Genomic DNA, 19,245 nt, shown 5'->3' on the forward strand with positions numbered 1-19,245 from the left:
GAAATAGGATTTTTTGTAATGCACAAAGGTTTCAGATTATGACATAAAAAGAAAACAAACCCTAGTATGGAACAATGTAGTTTGTCATGGGCCTTGAGAGGATGAAGAAAAGTACAGGATAAACCTGAACTTGGAGCCGAAAGGTGAGATCAAACCCAGCACACCCACTAACCAGCTGCATGACTTATCGCCAGTTGCTTAACCAGAGCCTCCGTTTCTTCACTGACAGGTTAAAATAACAATCCCCTTGACCTGTTACCGAGATGGTTGTTTAAAATCTGGCAGAATGATATATGTGACGATGCTTTATGTGGAAGCACAGCTTGGTGATCAAGTTTCATTTTCTGCTGTAACTCTTTACAAAAGAACATATGCATTCTCCCTTCTACTCAAGACATGGATAGGATTTTGCAGTGTCTTAAGAGAACGCTACTTTCCTCAGTGAAGACTGCAGGAGGTACACAGCTGGAATGAGGGGTTGGCTCCAGGCTTGAAAAGACAGGTTAGTGGCTTCATCTAAGAGAATGGGGCCAAAGAGCTGACAGATAGTGGTAGCAATATGATTACATGTCTCTGAACGCATCTGCTGCCTTACAATTTCTCCCCCCGGAAGAGTGAATGAAAATAGGCTGAAGGGAACCCTCCTACACTGTTGGTGGGAATGCAGTTTGGTGCAGCCATTGCGGAAAACAGTATGGAGATTCCTCAAAAGACTAAAAATACACTTACCATATGACCCAGTAATCCCACTCCTAGGTATATATCCAGAAAGAACCCTAATTCAAAAAGACACCTGCACCCCAATGTTCATAGCAGCACTATTTACAATAGCCAAGACATGGAAACAACCTAAATGTCCATTGATAGATGACTGGATAAAGAAGTTGTGATATATTTATACAATGGAATACTATTCAGCCATAAAAATGACAACAAAATGCCATTTGCAGCAACATGGATGCATGCCCCTGGAGAATGTCATTCTAAGTGAAATAACCCAGAAAGAGAAAGAAAAATACCATATGATATCACTCATATGTGAAATCCAAAAAAAAAAAAGAAGAAGAAGAAGAAGAAAAACAAACTTAAATATAAAACAGAAACAGACACACAGACATAGAATACAGACTTGTGGTTGCCGGAGGAAGGGGTGGGGAGGAACAGACTAGGAGTTTGAGATTTGTAGATGCTGACTGGTATATACAGAATAGATAAACAAGTTTATACTGTATAGCACAGGGAAATATATTCAAGATCTTGTAATAGCTCACAGTGAAAAAGAATGTGAAAATGAATATATGTATATTCATGTATGACTGAAAAATTGTGCTGTACATCAGAAAATGACACAACATTATAAACTGCTTATAACTCAATAAAAAAAAGAAAGAAAGAAAAAAAAAACAAAAAAAAGAAAAGAAAATAGGCTGATATTCAGCCCCATGCACTTCTTACTGCCTGTCAGTGGTTTGCTGTCTACAGTAGCTTCTGTTCTGATTGGTCACTGTTTGTGCCACATAGGTTGTTAAATTTTTAAGTAACACCTCTGTTATATTCCATAATAGCAAGGAATGTTATTTAAAGCTTATTTTAAGCAGAAGCAACTCCCCTCTGCCTGGGATGATATAATGGGTTCATACTGGACCTGTCCACATCTCTGACCTTTCATTCTACTAATTGTTCTTAATGCCAAATAGTTTCAGTATGTTCATTAAAACAACATAATTTTAAATTTTCCTATTCTGTCTCGAGCATATTTCTCTAGCTGAGGAAGACACAAACTACTACACTAGAAAAACTCCGACAAATGTGGGGGAAAGAATTCTACTTTCAGGGTGGGGTTTCTTTCATTCATTGTGCAAAGCTGTGACTTCCCTGGTCCCCACTCTCCCTTCTTTCCTCTTTTCTCTCTTGGTTATCGCTTTTGGATTAAAAGTGACTTTCAGATAAACAGGTATCATTTAGGACAGGGAGCTACTCAGCTTAAAGAGGAACATTCTGAGGCCTCTCACAAGGAGATAAAAACGTATTAATTATGTTCTTTACTCGAACTGACTTTAAATCATGTCATAGATTCATAAGCCTTATAATCTTCACCTCCAAATGGTAGGAGGAAGACATCAGTTATTTTTCTAGATGCATAATTTTCATTTGAAGCAGAAATGTTCAAGTGACCACTAGCTACTCCAGCTGAGGCATGATATGGACACTGAATCCCCCAAATTACAAAAATATTTCTGGCTCTGCTCAAAGAAGCCCATGCAATCCAAGGAGTGGCCCAGCATCCCCTCTCGTTTGGGGTGATGTGGTTTACCACATCCAGGAACTACTTAACACAAGCCCCGAAATTTTGCGATAGTCCATCAAAGAGGTAAAACCAGGGCACAGATGGTGTCAAATTTTCCTCGCAGGCTGCTCTACATAAAACATGTGCTCAGCCAGATACTGTCATTCTGCCACCATCTCCCAACCCCTTCCCCTGCCAAAGCCAAAAACCTAGAGGGTTTTTGCCCTTGTTACTCAAGTCATGGTTCATGGACCAGCAGCGCTGAGGTCACCTGGGAATGTGTCAATGCAGAATCTCAGGCCCACTCCAGACCTACTGAATTCTGCTGCTTTTTAACAAGATCTCCAGGCGATTCATATTTAAAGTATGAGTCTGGGTTACTTGTTACAGCACATACCAGTAAAGAATCAAGATTTTCTACTCAGTATGAACACTTTGAAAATAACAAAAACAAGCAACTCACCTCAATTATGATCTGTGAAGTTGGAAAGAAAGCAGCCCAAACCCTGGTGGAGAGGCAGTGGTGACAAGGAGATTTCGATAGCTGTAGGCTTTGTCATAGAGACTTCAACCAAGATCCATGTCTATTAAAGTCCAGGAGCTTCCCTTCCGGCCAGCACTCCAGGTGCAAGAGAAGGATCAGAGAGGAAACTTAGCCCTAGGCCAGGTCCTGCAACTATCAGAACAAGCTAGCCTTGGGGAAAGGTCCAGTTCTCGTTTATTTCCTCGAGTTCCTTTTCCCTCCACCATTAGCGGGTTAATATCCACATTTCCTTCTCGATCACTGGGATTCAAACTGACAGCCTAACGCCTCCAATCAGCCTGGGATCCTTTTCCAGCGTTCCTGGCAAGGGGATGGGAAAAGGAAGAAATTCACGTGTGAGAGAGATATTTTTATATCTTTCTCTTTGTGCAACAGAATCCTGATGGCAGCATCTCCGACACTAACGACAACTTTCGTAAGGATCAAAACCAATTCTAGCAAATAGTTTTGCTCTGTGTAAACTTCCTGTCTTGCTCGATCTGATATAACAGGGGTCTCCTTTCACAAGCTCTGCCTTCTAGCAAAAAAGTACAAGCAGGAAGATAACACAGATTTGGAAAGGAAGTGAAAGAAACCAAGCACAGACAGTGTCAGGTTTCAGTGCAAAAGCCCACAAGAGACAGGAAGAGGAGAGGACTATATTTGGAACATGCTATCCTTCTAATGTTCTCCTTTCTAAACCAAAGTATAACAGGAAGTTAAGGCTGTATTAAATAGCCATTTCATATTCTGAAAACATGAAGGATGTCAAGTGGCAAAACATGACATTTACTAAGAGCTTCTGGCTCCACGCTTTACCAGCCTTGACAAGTTTTTCATCCAAGCCTCCCAACATAAAGTGGTGGTAACAATAATGCCTTCCTTACAGAGCTGGCATGGTAATATCATGAGATACGTGAAACGCCGATGACTGAACCTGCCTTGCTTTATAGTCAAGCCACTGTCCTGATTTCTTCCTCTCTACTGTGCATACCTACGCACAGATCAGGCATTCAATAAATATATATTGAAATGAAAGTTTAAAAAATTTTGACACTGTTAAGAAATTCCATCCATTTATTTTTACCATTTTTTTTATTGCGGTAAAATACATATAACATAAAATTTGCCTTTTTAGCCGTTTTTAAGTGTCTGATTCAATGGCATTAATTACATTCACAATGTTACAAAACCATCACCAGTATCCATTTCCAAAAATTTTTCGTCACCCCGAACAGAAACTCTAATCATTAAGAAAGAACTCCCAGGGTTTTTTTTTAATGTGAAGATCACTTTTTAATTTGGATGGGATTCCTCCTCCCTCATGGTAGTGGGTGTACTTTAAGTCTCCTGAAGAGAAAATATATAATAACAAGATAACAGGTAGCTCTTTTAAATAAATTTGCATTTTAATCATACAACACAACAAATCTTCGCACATTTGAAGTATGTGTGAGATTACTCTTCATTCCAGCTGGCAAAAAGGTTTAGAAGAAACCTTGAAATAAAATGTCTGCCATCTCTGTGGATATATATGAACTTCTTTAACTGTGTTCTCCTTTTTAAATTCATACGACTAATTGTTTCCTTTTGAAGGGAGAGAAGAGGAATGAGCATTGATTGACACCCACTGGGTACCAGCGAGGATTCAAATCTCATCTCATTCTTCATCATGAATAAGTGTGAAGTTATTTACATGATACTACTGTGATCCTGTGTGATAATTTTCTAGTTACTGTACAGTTGACCATTTTGCTGTGACGTAAGCCTGGGCAAAGCAGAGGTATCCGTGTCCTGCCTGGTATCTAACCGAGCAAGGCCTGTGTGTACTATGCTAGCAGTGCAGTTGTCTGTATATAAACACGAGCTGGAGCTAAAAAACAGACGAGTGCAAAATGCCAAACTTAAAAGAAGTGCCGATATATCCACAGAGATGGCTGAAATTTTATCCCAAGGTTTCTTCTAAACCAAATAAAACATACTCGGTAAATATAATTTTAAGGATAATTAAAACATATATTAAAAATAAATAACCATGATTCTAGGGATCAGCTAGACACCTAGGGGAGTAAAAGGAATATAAGACACAGTCCCTGTCCTCCAGGGGCTGACATCAAGGCTGGGTGGACAAGATTGACACACACAAGCTAAGCACAGAGCCGGCTGAATGCCGTGTTGGTGTGGGCTGAGGTAGGTGGAGAAGAGAGAGCCCAGCACAGAAGGAGTGGACTGTGGAGTGGACCTCACTTTCTAAAGATGGTCAACTTGCCTAAGGATTTAGTGAACTCTGAGCTTTGCGAAGGGCTCACTAACTGGGCTCAAGCTCTCAGGATTCAATTTGTCCCAGAACAATAAACATTAGATAAGTCCTTGCTTAACAAGTAACTGAAGCCCCTTTTCCACTGAGGCAAATCCAAGTGAATCCAATTTAGGAAACATACTGCTTTTTTTGACAGAAGGTAACACAAATTTTAATTTTCAAATCTCTTCCTATGTTTCATGTTTCATGTGACATGTAATTTTATGTTACTAAAAGCAATAAGACAATTGTACTTTAATGTAGAAAGGAAAAAAGGAAAGAAAAGGAAGGAAGGGAGGAAGGGAGAGAGGGATGGAGGAAGGAAGGAAGGAATGAAGGAAATTAGAACCTAAATATTTACCAATAGCGTATGATTAAATAAAATGTAGCATATGGATACAATGGAATATCATGCAATAGTTAAAAAGAATGAGATAGAAATATACATACTGTCTTGACAACGAAAGATCTCCAAGACATATTAATTATAAAAAGCAAGTTGCTTATTAACACAGGGCATTTAAGTTCATTTATGTTTAAATGCATAGACAGACACACACACACCCTCACAAAACTATGCATTTTTATACGTACACATCTATGTATGTAATCACATACAAAAATCTTTGGAAAGATATGACCCAAAATGACAACAATGTCTAGGAAGTGTGGGATTAGGAGGTGGGGATACTTTGTGAAAAATACTCATCTCTGTTGTTTAAAGACGTCCCAGCACATACCAATCTCTTTTCCTGCTTCTCTCAGAGTAAAAGCCAAACCTTTACAATCTATACCCCCCCCCCCATCTACTTCTCTGGTCTCATTTTCCCCTTACCAACTGTAATGCAGCCAGACCTATCTCCTCGTTACACCTCAAACAGACACACATTGACCCACCTCACAGCCTATGCCCTAAATGCTCCTTTTGCCTAGAAAGTTCTTCCTCTATTTTTTTTTTTTTAATCTATTTGACTCATTCTTTCACTTCCTTCAAGTTTTCTGGTGAGGCCTACCCTGACTTCCCAACTTAAAATTGCAGTTCCTCCTACTAGTATTCGTGATCTGCCACATCTTACCTTTGTTGACAGCACTTATCACCTTCTAACGTATTATGCAATTTCCTTATTTACTATGCCTGTTTTTCTCTTTCTACTAGAATATAAGCTCTATGAGGGCATGAATTTTTTATTTGCTTTTTTCATTGCTATAGCCTTAGCACCTGTAACTGTGCCTGGTGTACCAGTAGGTACTTGATAAAGTGTATTAATCAATTCACAAATTTTCACAAGAATATATTCATGTATTTTTTGCATATTTTTAAAATCAAAGATATCCACCAATCTCACAAACAAAAAGTCAGAATAAAATGTGTGAGGACCTCTCAGGTTCTATGAAACAAGGTTTTAAAACCTCTGGTTCAAAGCTAGTAAATTAGATAAAACTTATGGGAAGGAAGGTTTTAAATGAAAGCTCTTCTACTGACTTAGGTACACTATCTAACAATGCAGATTATCCTACCCTGGAATTTTTTTTTTTTAAACAACTAGGAATAAACCAACCATTCCCAGGAACTTCTGTGAAATCCCCAGCTTCGTCTTTAAAAAGAGAAAGAACCAGTGAAGATCCCTTATTTCTTATAAGGGAAGCTCTGTGCCAAAGTGAAGAGTTGTAGCATGTCTATTAATTCTTGGGGACCTCCTTTATCTTTCTTATATCCCTAAGAATGTAGATGGAATTTAATCCCCAGTCCTGTTTGAGCAGATATTAAACTCATTGGAACAGGGAAGCGAGAAAGGTTTCAAACAGCCAGCTTCATCCCCTACTTCAAAGAGCAGTGAAGTCTGTTAGCCAAAGAAGACTTTTATCAGAATCGGCAGCATGGAAGTGGGGAGGAAGCCAACCCAAATTAACAAGGCTGGGAGGTTGGGAAGGTGGTCCCCAGGCAAATATTTTGCCACCTGTTCTTCCCCTGGCTTTCACCATCCCTCAGTGCTCTGAGAGGCACTAACAGAGAGCACTTCTTAGCTTAGCCATTTGAAAACGATTGAAGGGCCTTTGATATTATCCCAAACTTGTTTTGTTTTCCATCCTGTGATGATTTATAAGGAAATCTTCAGAATTCTCTACAATGAATCCATGAAAATTTATGATAATCTATTCCTATGTTCCAAGTTATGGAAAAGTTGCTCCAAATTTTCTTTTAGGTTTAGAAGCCAACTGAAGGCTTAGCGATCGTTTACAAAGATCAAAAGTCTATGTTCCATATCTTAGTACCAAGACTCACAACGATTATTTATAAATCCCTCAGCATTCGTAGTTTGGATTTATCACTTTGCCAGTTGTATTATAAATGTCTCAGAGTGAAGGGCCACATCTTAGGCTTTTGCAGTCCCATAGTTTGGTGCTGTTCACATGGTAATCATTCAACCAAGGTTTATAATCAGCACTATAAACCAAATGATACTATAAACTGAGCCTATGAACATTACTTAGAATAAAATCACACTTGTGGTGGAATATGAAATTCCAAATCTGCTTCCATGGCTGTTTTTGAATTTTAAAAGCCAAACACCACAACAGTGACAGATTTTCCTTGTGAACTCTTCATACTTGTTATGTACTGAACTAGTGACACAGGAAGCTCTAGGAGTGGGAACCCCAAATTAAAGCAACCATTTTTACTGGGAAGACCAGCCCCATCTTTCTTTATTGCCTCGCACATTTGTATGGCTATTAATAAATGTTTAGACTTCAAGAAATCCAGGTACAATCGTTTGTGACTGGTGCCTTGGTCAGCTCCATAGAAAAGAGAGACTCTCAGGAGGACAGCAATGCCTGGTTTTCCATTTTTTTTCCATAAGGCTGAAGATCCTGACAACAAATGCAGCAAATTGTATATATTTACATAATTATGCATTTGTATGTTTGTATAGCTTATGTAACAGGGAAGGCAAGGGAAAGTGTCATAAAGCAAGGAGATACTTAAAAGTATTAAAAATCAGACACAACCAAAGTGCCCCACAAAAGGGGAATGTGACAAATGGTGGTATGTGATACCATAGTCATAAAAATTAATAAGTGTGTGGGCTACATTGACACATGGCATATGAACTGTCTGGGGAGGAAAAAATTTTTGTTCTACCCTCTGAGGTTGAGTTAATGTGGACCTGTGAATTTAACTGACAAAAGACAAATTAACAGGAGAAAAAAGCCTTATTCATAAGGAGGTAGCTAGTAGCTAACTAGTTAAAGTTAGAGGCTTATCTACCTAATTTATAGCTTTTGTTTTTTAATCTACCTAATTTAGTAGGGGAAAAAAGGGAGATGGAGAAAAGCCTTATCTGGAAAGAAGAAGAAAGTTTCTCTAGGAAAGATAAATGGATTTTTAGGAGAACAAATGAGATAAGAAAGATTGTGATAATACTTGTTTCTGAGTGTACAAGTGGTCTTTCCCATCTTCTTCACGGCCATGAAACTCCCAGAGGCAGGATTATCATACGTTTACTTTTGACCCCTCTCCTAGGAGTAAACCCATCCTGAAGAGGAAATTTATGACAGCCTTATTTCTCAGAAGTTTCTGCTCTTAGTCAGATAAGGGAAGCACTGAGATGGCTTCTTTCTGCATCTGTTGATTTGCAGTTGCCTACAGTTCAAAATCATCCTTATGTCAAAGGGGGATATTTGGGGCAGGGAGAGGGGTATATTCTGACCCCCTTCAGTATAAAGTTATATTAGGTGAATAAAATCAGAACTAAAACAACAGAATGCATTCACTGATTTTTAAATATAAGAAAGTATGCATGAACATGGCAGAGATCAGAAATTAGCTTGGAGAAAAGAAATTAGGGTTTTAATAATTATTATTAAGTTTCTTATGCTATAAATTTACTAATATTCATAGACATCAGTCATTGTTTAAGTGAGTGAGGGAGAAATATGAGAAGAAGAAGAAATGCAGTCAGGCAGGGAGAGAGATAGTAAAAAGAAGAAAAACAGTAGAAAGGTAGTGGGAGGGGAAAAAAGAGAGAGAAAACATTTACTGAAAAGAAAAATGACACCTAGAGAGACAGGAATTAGTGGCAGGAAAAAGAATATACTACTTTGTACAGTTTGTAAGTTGTGTATTAGCTATTTATGTCTCTCAACAATCCTAAGTGGTATTATCACCCCCATTTTACAAACGATGAAACTGAGTCATTTGTTAAATAACTGGGTGGAATAACTTGCTCAGTGGTTCAGGTAAGGAGGGCAGGATTCAGGCAACTCCACCTTCCACACGCCGAGCACTCTGCCCCGACGCCTCTTAGGCAGACATGTCAACATTTCAGAAGGTTAAGTTTTCATCATCCTCTGAAACAGTGACAAATGATTCAGCAACTTAACATAGATCTTTCTGACATCTAAAACATTTTTTTGCCTTTATTTTGATAAAGTATATTTTTGAAGTAATTATTTCCCCAAGAAATTCTAAAGCTTTCCATCTTTGGAGAAAAGGCAGTGCCCTTCCCTCTCATCTACACCATCCTCAGCACATTCACTCCTCCCTTCGTTTATCCGACAAGCTCAGTGCCCTGTGGCAGGATTGTGACAGGTGCTGTGTGCATGTGTGCATGCGTGCATGCATGCGTGTATGCATGCGGGTGTGTAAAACCACCTGGGCTTCTGTCCTCAAAAACTGCACAGTGGCCTATGGGGTACAGCTTGGGACAATTCCTGCTTTGACATCTAACAAACTGCGTGATCTTGAAAACAAGAGCTTTTACTGTTAGTAAACCTGATGCTACTCTTCTCTGACTTTACGAATTGGAACTTTGGGTCAGGGATTCTCTCTGATGAACCTGGCTTTAGGCTTTGGCTGTAGACAAGCCTCTCACTTCTCTTTGATCCTTAAAAGTAACGTTTAGCATCAGAGAAATAGCACAAAGTAAAGATGTTCTTGGCAGGACCTATGAAGATCATTAGACTTGGATCTTACAACATTATCCATTGTTTCTTATCTCAAGCACCACTGTCATACTTTCTCAGCTGTATGAGCCTAACTTGCTAGAACCAACTGAACAGGATCTTACAGGTGCTGGGTCCACCTAGCCACTTTGTAATTGAAGAAATCTGAGAGTTTCAATTCCTTTAGTAACACTGCGATTTTAACTCTTTCCATGATTCATCATTTTGGAAGGCTGTACTGTCAAGTGTTAAGATAAGACTCGGGAATGCGATAATAACTTCTCTATTTTAAGGATGTCATTCATGCATTCCAAACTTTACTGAACGCCCACTGTGCTGTTAGGATTATCTATCAAAAAGACCTAGTCCCTGCCCTCGAGGAATTCACAGTCTAAAGATGAAGAAGTGGGGGAAACAAACAATTATGCTGTAGGGTAGTAAGTGTTAGTATAAAAGTAAGTATTGAATGACTTAGGAATAAAAGGGAGACTTTTAGACTGGAGGAGCATCAGAATAAACATTCCATGGAAAATAACATCTGAGCTTTGAAGTTCGCCTGGAAAGAAGTGGGGCAGTGTGCTACAGGGAGAGAGGAAAACATACATCAACTGGGATAAAGCTTAAGAAGAAAGATCAGAAGTAGAAAAAATTACACTGGAGTTGTGGTAGGGAATGGACCAAGGTTCTCTTGTGCAATGCTAAAGTTTTACTTTATCTAGGAGGTGAGACTGAAAGAACGCATACATGAGTGTGTGGTGATCACCATGTGGAGAATGGACGAGGGGTGACCCTGAAGGCAGGGAAATGAGTTGGGAAACCATCGTGTTCATTGGATCTAGGGAAACACCAGTGAGGATAGAGCAGAGGAGAAAATTAAAGCTGCGAAGGAGGAAAGGGGTCTGTCTGAGTGGGAGACACTGCCTTTCAACAAGATGGGCAGACTAGAAGGACTGGTTTGGGTGGGAATTCCATTTTGGATATGTTGACTTGTTGCCTACAGGAACTCTGAACAGACATTTCCAGTCCATGTCTGGAGAGTTGAGTGTGGCGCTCAGGAGAGAAATCTGGGCTGGGAGTACAGTTGTTATTAGCATGCAGGTGATGGGTGGAGTCACGAGAATGTATGGGCTCGCACAAGGAGAGTACACAGTGAGAAGAGGGTTGATGGTATACCTGGGAACACCACCAATCAAAGGGCAGGAGACTAAGAAGCAGTTGCTGGATATTTAGACGGAAAAACAGAAAAGTGGTGGCAGGAAACCCTTAAAAGAGGAGACTATTTCAATGGGAGAGAATTAGCCAGGAATGCTGAGTGTAGAAGAGATGTCAAATAAGATAAAAACTAAAAAGAATAACTATACTTATCCAATAGGAGGCCACTATGGGCCTCTGGGAGAGATGTTTCACTGATGTGGTGGAGTCAAGCAGTGGAATGCAATAAATGAGACATGGGCAAGCAGGAGCCTCAAATACAGCCAAGAATGTGGTCTGAGTTTAGTTACCTTTTGTCTTGGTCGTGGTCTTAGTCTTGCTATGCCTTTACTATGTCCTCTCCTTCTTCCCTGACACATTTTTAAATTATTCAGTTCTTCCTGGTTTCTAATGAACAGCTGCAGCGTTCTCAGGGTCCTTCTGGAATTTTTTTCCACCTAATTATTAATGTATAAGTACTTACTAACCTTACCTGACTTTTGCACTGGAAAATAATTAACTTTGGGATGAAGTAGGGCTGGATTTGAATCCCCAGCCAGCACCCTCATGAAGCTGCTTTTTGTACTTTGTTACTTGCTAGAGTTTGGGTCTGTAAAGAAATCCTCTTAAACTAGCCATGGATTTGAATTGAGACTGCTGGGACGAAGGCAGTTCTTCCCTCTACTTCTCCCTGGAGAAATGTCTCCTCCCTGCAAAGTCAACAGTGTGCACCTTATCCAGAAATGGTCACTCCAGTTGACACCATCTCTCAAACCTAGCTCTTCCCATCATAGAGCTATAGAGCCCAGCCATTTCTTATTAATATAGATTTTTAAAGAGAGAATCTGATTGGTTGTGGACTAAGGATTGACTCTTATTCAGGATCCTGTCGTCCAAATAGCAAAAGTGTCCCGTGAGACACATGTGGCCACCAAGGCCGCACATTTTAGCAACAGATACTAACAGGCCATTCCTGGGATTGAGGGTTTGAGCTGGACGGAAACGCCTATAGGATCTCAGACAAATCCCTCCATTTTTTCAGTCTTATCTGCGAAATGGAGTTGATACTTAAGTGGATACTGTGTAGTGCTGCCCAGAACCTACCTCCCAGGACCGAAGGAACCACAGTATCCCTTTGGCTGCGGGGACCCTGCTAGGGGACAGCTCTCATCTGCTCTCCTCTCCAGGAATCTCCCCAGGCAGAAGAGCGCCTCCTGGCCGCCAACGGTCACGTTCGCTTCCCAAAGACAGTCGGCCTCCAAAAACTTGTGGACGTTGGGATGTAAAGGCCAGTTCCGCCAAGCCCAACTGGGCGCGCAGAAGAAGGAAAGGCCGGGAGGAGGCGGGGCGGGCGGGCGAACGGCTCGGCGGGCGCTTCTCTCGCTTTGGTGTCTGAGGCGAGTTTCTGCCCCGGTCCGGCCCGGCCGCCGTGGGGGAAAAGGAAGGGACGAAGGAAGGAATGAGAAAAGAAAATAAACGAGAAAGGGGGACGGGAAGGGCAACTAGCTTTTCGGACCTGTTTTCAGGCGCAGCGAGGGTCTCCGCCAGGCCCTCCAGAGGCGCAGCCGCCAGACCAGTGGAGCCGGGTCGCGGTCCCAGGGCGCGCGGCGGGGGTGGGGCAGGGGATGAGCAGGGCGGGCGATGCGGGGGCGGGGAGGTGCGCGGGGCGGGGAGATGCGCGTGGCGTGGGATCCTGGGACTCAGCTCTGTACCCCTCCCCCACCCCCAGAGCGAGGGGAGCGCCGCCCACCACTTTCCCCATCTCTGCCTGTGGAGCTCTGGCACCAGGCTGCTGGAGGTGTACCTTGTCGGGGAGATAGAAACCCGGAACACCGGGGAGCAGCTGTATTTGCCGCCTGGGGCCAAGCATCACGGTCCGTGGTGTTCAGTGGGAGTGTCCGCGCACTGGTGACAGGACTTAGAAGCACAGTGAAAGTGCTCCCTTCTTTTTTCTGTGCTCTGCATTAACTCTGATAAGAGTATTTTCCCTCTGGTTCTGGGTGCACGACCAGCACAGCGGCACAGGACCCAGCTCTTTGAGGGGCCCTTACTTGGTTTGGTGCTCTGGAGTTGCTGTCTTGAATAAGGGCCTGGCTTTTTCCTTTGGCACAAAATATGTAACTGGCTCTCCTTTTGGCCACCTGCCACCTAAGACATAGATCTCTTGGTCCTTGAAAGAACCTACCCTTGACATGTGACCAAAGGCTTAGGGACCTCAGGGGTTAGATATCTCTTGGCGCCAAACATCTTTGCTTCACCTGTCCACATGAACATGAGATGGGAAGCCCCATGAAAAAGAAGGCAAGGCAGGGCCACTACCCTCCTGCCAGCACCATTCGGTTCTCTGGCCCTACTGCATTATCTCACTTTTTAAACTCTGAAAGGGCTTACTTCTAGGAAAGCAGAACGTATCCCTAAGAATCTATTGGTTCCCTGAGCTAACTCCTGATTGGTCCATTTCCCTCAGTCCTGATTGGTCCATTTCTCTCACTCCTGATTGGTCCATTTCTACAAAGCTTGTTCCAAATTAGTCACCTTTGTTATACCTTATTTGCATATGATGTTACAAATGTTGCAAAGTCTAGACTGGTAGCCTATAAAAGCCTGTGTAAACCTACAGATGGGGTCCAGAGCTTGGAGTGTTAATTCCTCTGGGCCCACTGGTATAATAAACCTGAGTTCTCTAATCCTCCAAGTGCTGTTTGGTCTCCCACCTGGATCCAGGTTGCTATCACAACTGACCTATAACACTGAGCTGTAACACACTTCGCTGCAACATTTCTGGAGGCCCCAGTGAGATTCCAACCACGCAGGCCCCTTGAGCTGCCAGGGAGGCGGAGCAACTGCCTGGAGGTCAGGAACTCCGAAAGCAAACAAGGAGGCGTGCCACCCGACAGTATTCCAGGTCCTCCTTCACGGAGGTGATTCAGTCCTCTGGGTGGCTGTGCCCCAACTGGACTCAGTGGAGGGACGGACCAACTCACCAAGCAACACGGCCGAACAAGATAGGAGCCCCGGGAAGCGTCTATATTTATGTTAGGGTATTCAGGTTCTGTCCAAGTGGACAGAAGGGGAGACTGATCACCTCCTCCAGGCTCCCCGTCTGATGGTATTCTGGATGGGGAGATCAGGTCAGGCTTCCCGTCCAACGGTATTTTGGACAGGAAGATCAGGTTAGATTAGGGACGCCCCGGTGATAGGGAGAGGAATGTGCAAATAATCTCTGTGTTTGTGTGAGTGTGTGTGCGGCCTGAAAAGCATGTGATCAGGTTTGAGTTTGTAGCTCCATGGCATTCTGCTACGGAGTTCGAGTGAGTCCCAACCTGCGGTTCCATGATGATCTCATACAGCTCATGGCAGTATCGGCCCCTAGGGGTATTGATTGGAGTCAGCGGCTTATACTGACCTGCTAAAGCTAAGAGGCACCTTTGTCCCCGTTAGGGGAGCAGCCAGGCAGATGCAGCGAAAACCCGCCCTTTGTCTCATTTGCGACAACGGCACAGGGTGGCTACACAGGGAGGGAAAGGGACATAGAACAGCCTATAAGTAAATGACCCCTGTGCCCTTGGGGACTAAAACGAGACTACTTTAAACAGCTTCAGACACGACCTTGTCACTAGTCCCCTAGAATATCCTGTCAAGATTAATAAACCAGCCTAAATACTACCCCTCTGTCTAAAATTAAAACCAAAAGACCTGAGCCAGAGGGAGCCACCCCAGGACTGGCTGGAGCCCTCTTTTAAGGTCTCCTTTTGCTCCATTTATTCTGCCACTGGCTGGCCATCCCGGCCTCATATTTTGTCAATTCAGGCTATAAAAAGACTCTACACAGGGACCCTTAGACCTTGTCCAGGCCTGGAAGAGCAACAGGGACAGCTGCCTAACATAAAACTATAACTCATTGGCAGCCCTTGCAGCCAAACAGATAGATATAAGGCCCAGTGAAGCAGCAGGCTTTTTGAAAACTCCACTGTTTTTGAGAAGTGGAAAAACAGATACTGGGGTCATAGTCCACAGTGCCAGAAGCAGACCCACGCCTATAGGCCATAAAAATCTGTCAACTGATAATAATGGGAGCCTCAAAATCAAAGCTGACAGTTCTGGACTGCATGATTAAAAATTTCAAAAAGGGTTTCTCAGGAGACTATGGGATTAAATTGTCACCAGGAAAACTGCGCAAGTTGTGCGAGTTAGGATGGCCATCTTTGGAGTGGGATGGCCCTCAGAACGCATACTCGACCTGCCAACTATCCGGGCCGTGTACCTAATAATTACTGGGGCCCCAGGGCACCCCAACCAATTCCCACATATTGACTCTTGGCTAACAATCACCCAAACCTTGCCCCCATTGGTCCAGTTCTGCACAAATGGTCAGGGACAGTGTAGGATCCTCGTGGCCCAGACAGTAAAACTAAAAAAGGAAGGTGCAACGAAGCCAATCCTTCAGGGGGACCCTGAAAAAGAACCAGCAATGCCCCTGCCATATATTCCTCCTTCTTCTATGGCTCCACCACAGCTGCCTCCACCTGCTAGCCCACCTCCATCTGTGTCCCCACTGCCACAACCCCAGGCTCCACGCCACAAACCCATAGGGAGGAGAGTTCGTTCATCTCAACAAGCCAACCAACCAGCGACCGCCCTCCAGATGCCTCTCCGGGAGGCCCAAAGGCCCCAACATTTTAACGATGATAGCTCTGTACAGCCCGGCCACTCCATCCTGTACTACCAGCCTTTCAGTACAACGGACTTCCTGAACTGGTGACACCACACTCCACCGTATTCACAAGAACTCCAGGCCATGATTGACTTCCAAGAGTCCATCTTCCAGATCCACCAGCTGACTTGGGATGACATCCATCAGCTGCTCCTGACACTCTTCAATACTGAAGAAAGAAAGTGTATCATGACAGAAATTTTAAAAATGGCCACAAGAGCAGGCCCCAGAGAGAACCACGGATGCAGAAGGGTGGGCCCTAAATGCAGCCCCAGAAATGAGACCAAACCGGGACTTTAAACCCAAGATGGACGAGAGGCTCTGTGGACATATCAGAGAGCCCTCCTGCATGGGTTGTGAGCCGGGGCGAAGAAACCAACCAACATGTCTAAGACTATTACAGTGGTCCAAAAGCCCAATGAGTCTTCCGTGGACTTCTATGAGAGGCTATGTGAAGCTCTTTGGATCTACACCCCGTTTGACCCTGAAGCCCCTGAAAACCAGCGGATGTTCAATGCTGCTTTCATAACCCAATCTTTCGCTGACATCCGCCAAAAACTTCAAAAACTGGAAAGTTTTGCTGGAATGAATTTCACTCAACTGCTGGAGGTGGCCAACAAAGTCTTCATAAACCGAGATCGCGAAGCCCAACAAGAAGCCGACAGACGGACAAAACAGAAAGCATCCCTGCTGGCAGCGGCACTAGGGAACTCTTACCCAAACCAGCATCCCACCCCATTGCGAAAAGGAGGCCCTGTGCGAGGCACCCCCCGAGACAAGACCAATGTGCATACGGTAAGAAGGTTGGTCACTGGAAAAATGAGTATCCTTATTGCAGAGAAGCAAAAAATCTACCAAACAGAAAACCTCATGTGAGCAAAGAAAAGTACCGACCTGAGCCTCCTCTGAGGAACCGCATCGGATTGGCAGGGTTGGACTCAGATTAGGGGAGACCGGGCTCTCTGCTCCTGGGCCCCCGGGAACCCACGGTCAAGATGTTGGTAGGGGGCCAACTGATGACATTTATGGTGGACACGGGTGCAGAACAATCAGTGGTAACCAAACCTATGGCCCCCTTGACTGAGAAAAAGGCAATTATCACAGGAGCCATGGGGGACCAAGCCACTCACCCGTTTTGCCATCCATGATCATGCCAACTGGGAGGACATTTAGTCACTCATGAGTTTCTCTACCTACTGGAATGTCCCATCCCCCTCTTGGGAGGAGACTTACTTCCTAAACTGGAGGCCCAGATAACATTCTCTCCTGGGAAGCAAACACATCTAACTCTGAGGGGGAAGGAAGCTTTGCTCATGATGGTGACCGTGCTCTGAAAAGAAAAATGACGCCTATACCAAACAGAAAGCGCTCAGACAAATCCTGACTCTCTGTGAGAAGAATTCCCCTCCATCTGGGCAGAAGGGGGACCCCCACCCCGACTGGCCTGAAATCATGCACCATTGGTAATAGACCTACAAGCGGGTGCAACCTCATCCAGGCTGCGACAGTACCCCGTACCCAGAGAATCCCATCTGGGAATTCAGAAGCATATCCAGTGTTTGTGGGATGAGGGAATTCTCATAGAGTGCCAATCTCCGTGGAACACGCCCCTCCTGCCCGTCAAAAAGGCAGACTGCAAGATCTACAAGTAGTTACCAATGCTGTGACCACAATACACCCAGTGGTACCGAATCCTTACACTCTTCTTAGCCTCCTACCAGCCCAAGCCAAATGGTTCACCTGCCTAGACCTCAAAGATGCTTTCTTCTGCCTCAGGCTGGCACCAGTCAGTCAACCAATATTTGCCTTCGAATGGGCAGGAAAACTCAGTTAACCTGGACTCGCTTACCACTGTATTTTAAAAACTCACCCACCCTGTTTGGGGATGCACCGGCCATGGACTTAATTGCTTTCCTGGGAGAAGCTCTAAACTGCACCCTGCTACGGTATGTAGATGACCTGTTATCGGCCAGCCCCAATCAAGGGACTGTTGGAAGGGAACCCAGGCCCTTTTAGCTCCGCTATCGGATGCTGGCTATAAGGTTTCTCAGAAAAAGGCACAAATTTGTAAAAAGACAGTTAAGTATCTCGGGTTCATTGTCTCAGAAGGACACTGAGCTTTGGGCCCAGAGCGAAAACAAGCCATTTGTGCAATACCACGACCAGGCACCAAGAGAGAGATCTGAGAATTCCTGGGGACAGCAGGGTTCTGCCGAATCTGGATCCCTGGTTTCTCAAACATAGCCAAGCCCCTATATGAAGCCACCGCTGGATCTGGCAAAGAACCCTCAGACGGGGACCCAAGCAGGAAGAAGCATTCAACGAGATCAAAAGACTACTTACCAGGGCCCCAGCCCTGGAACTACCATACGTGACAAGAGAATTCATCTTGTTTGTCCATGAGAAGAATCATACAGCCCTAGGGGTTCTCACCCAAGCAATGGGGCCATGGCAGTGGCCCGTGGCCTGTTTGTCAAAGCGTCTGGACCCAGTAGCTTCAGGGTGGCCACCATGCCTATGAGCATTGGCTGCTATAGTAACCCTGGTCAAGGCAGCAGACAAGCTCACCCTTGGACAGACTGTCAATGTGAAGGTTCCACAAGCAGTCACCACCCTGATGAACAGCCAGGGGCATCGATGGCTAACCAAAACTAGAATGACACATTATCAAGGGCTCTTTGGGAAAATCCCAGAATCTGCCTGGAGACGGTGTGAACCTTGAACCCAGCCACCTTCCTGCCCGAGGGAGAGGGCCCACCTGACCACGACTGTCGAGGAAGTCTACTCAAGCAGGCCTGATCTGTCTGAACCCTGAACTTGAACTTTTTACAGACGGAAGTAGCTACATGCAGTATGGACAACGTAAGGCAGGATATGCGGTGACCACAGCACACGAGGTAATAAAGGCCGAACCTCTACCACAGGGCTGCTCAGCACAGAGGGCAGAAATATGGGCACTCATCCAGGCATTACAAGAGGTAAAAGGAAAGCGGGTCAGCATTTACATGGACTCTAAGTATGCCTTTGCTATCCTGCATATACATGGTGCCATATATCAAGAAAGGGGTCTATTAACAGCTGGAGGAAAGGAGATCAAAAATAAAGATGAGACACTACAACTGTTAGAGGCAATTTGGGAGCCTGCAGAGGTGTCAGTCATCCACTGCAAGGGACGCCAAAAGGGAGATGACGCTGTAAGCAGAGGAAACCGACTGGCAGACCAGGCTGCGCAAGAAGCAGCAAGTCAATCGGGCCACACCAGAGATTCTGGGACCATTGCGAATGTT

The 19,245-nt window shown here is 44.1% G+C and overlaps 1 protein-coding gene across 3 annotated transcripts in view; it reads right to left on the minus strand.

Annotated features, from left to right (window-relative positions):
• Positions 1-12,685, minus strand: part of ABCG2 (ATP binding cassette subfamily G member 2 (JR blood group)) — a 124,120-nt gene extending 111,435 nt beyond the window's left edge. The window contains exons 1-2 of one of the 3 annotated variants that reach the window (XM_074347075.1): positions 12,349-12,685; positions 2,751-3,131 (exon numbers count right to left, since the gene is read on the minus strand). The gene's annotated coding sequence lies outside the window, so the exon portion shown is untranslated. Of the gene's footprint in view, positions 1-2,750; positions 3,364-12,348 lie in introns of those variants that run through there. The other 2 variants (XM_045524921.2, XM_074347096.1) reach the window with 2 other exon arrangements.
• Between the last annotated feature and the right edge of the window lie 6,560 nt (positions 12,686-19,245).

This window comes from Camelus bactrianus, chromosome 2 (genome assembly GCF_048773025.1).
Source record: "Camelus bactrianus isolate YW-2024 breed Bactrian camel chromosome 2, ASM4877302v1, whole genome shotgun sequence".
Classification (NCBI taxonomy): Eukaryota; Metazoa; Chordata; class Mammalia; order Artiodactyla; family Camelidae; genus Camelus; species Camelus bactrianus.